The sequence below is a fragment of the Corvus brachyrhynchos genome, unplaced genomic scaffold (genome assembly GCF_000691975.1).
Source record: "Corvus brachyrhynchos isolate BGI_N302 unplaced genomic scaffold, ASM69197v1 scaffold21, whole genome shotgun sequence".
NCBI lineage: Eukaryota > Metazoa > Chordata > Aves > Passeriformes > Corvidae > Corvus > Corvus brachyrhynchos.
In genome coordinates this window covers 3845736-3847487 of record NW_008236924.1, presented here as the reverse complement: position 1 = coordinate 3847487, position 1752 = coordinate 3845736, and positions in this window count along the sequence as shown.

Here is a 1752-nt window from a genome sequence, read left to right as displayed (position 1 = left end):
TGGGGCTTAGAGCAGGGGCTTTGCCGGCTGTAAATTGAATTTCTGTTCTCATAGAAGATCCAGCTCTGCCCCCGTGTGCAGAGGTCTGGGAACAGCAGCTTGGCTGGAAGCTCCTGCAGTTGTTCCACATCCCCAGCGAACCGCAGAGAAACGCGGTTTGCGTCGGTTCCTCCTCCAGCACGGAGCCCCTTTGTTCTCCATCACCCTGTGACAGCAGCAGACCTGAGCAAGGACAATGACACCGCTGCTGGCATGACAACACGGCTTGCATGCGCACATCCACCTTCTTATTTAATAATAATATAATAATAAAAGAGCATCGTTGCTCTTTGTAGCCAGAGGAAGCCTGTGGCAAGTTTTAAACCAATGCAGGGAGCGTCAATGAAGAATTTTTTAGGTTGTGGTAGGCTGTGGACTTACTTGAGATGGGGAGTCTCAAGAGCAGAGGAAAAGCTTCCCAGGAAATTATCACTTCTATGGGAAGAAATACAGCTGGATTAGGAACTGTCTAGAATTTCCAGAGTTATTGGAAATTTACCTTAATACGAGAGGAGCCATCATATGATGACCAACATTTATCCCATTCATGTGGCCACAACCTTCCTGAATATTTGCCCTCTAAGCACCTGAAATAGAAGGAAGCATTTTATTTAGGAGTTTTATTTAATCTTTTGTATGGATCTCAGATCTGTAGAAACATTTAAATAATCCCAAAGTCAATTTACTGAGCCCTCCATCATGACACTCCTGAATCTCAGAATCACAGGATAGTTTGGGTTGGAAGTGATCTGTGGAGATCATCCAGTCCAGCCCCCCTGCCAAGGCAGGGACACTGGGAGCAGGTGACACAGGAACGTGGCCAGGTGGGTTTGGAATGACTCCAGACAGGGAGACTCCATGACCTCCCTGGGCAGCTGTTCCAGGTCTCTGCAACTCTCAACGGAAAGAAGTTTCTCCTTATGTTGAGGTGGAAGTTGTGTTTTAGTTTATGGCCACTGCTCCTTGTGCTGTCACTGGGCACCACTGAGAAGAGTCTGGCACCATCACACTCATCACAGAGGGGTTTGGGCAGGTGGGTTCACTTTGCCCTTCCCGTTCACAACAGGTGTATGACATTTCCCAAGGCTCACTGTCGTGGGAACTGTTGTTTTTCACTGCTCCTAATGCCTGTTTTCAGTCCATCTGCTTCCCTGTGATTACTCCTGTCCCATTCCCTCTGTTTCCTATTAATGGGGCTCCTTGTGCAATCCCCTGTCACACCTGTCCCAGCAGCTCTCATGCCCTGCCCTGGATGCTGCTCTTTGTCTCCCATCCCTTCTCCCAGACCCTGCAGCGAGGGTCCTTCTCTGTATCTCTTTTTCTCCCTGATGCCCCATGAAGTGGCAGGGGCTGCTGGGGGAGAAGAGCTGCTTTTGGAGCAGTCCTGGATGGCCACCAAGACCCTCAGGGGCAGCATGTGGGGCAGAGGGGATCTCCCAGTGGATCTACCTAATGACAGGGCAGGTGTTGGCCCAGCCCCCCCCCCCCCCCCCCCCCCCCCCCCCAGCCACAACAACTCCTGGAGGCTTCAGCCTGGCAGGAAACACAACAGGAGAAGCAGCACAGTTTCTGCTAATGGGGATCTCAGATCTGGAGGTGGGTTTGGAGGAGTTTGGGTCGCAGGGCTGAAGAGGAGACAGACTCTGCTCCTGGAGCCCCCCCAGCCACACGGCTGGGCACACCCCACCCCCCACGGGGCGTGGGGGGGGCGCG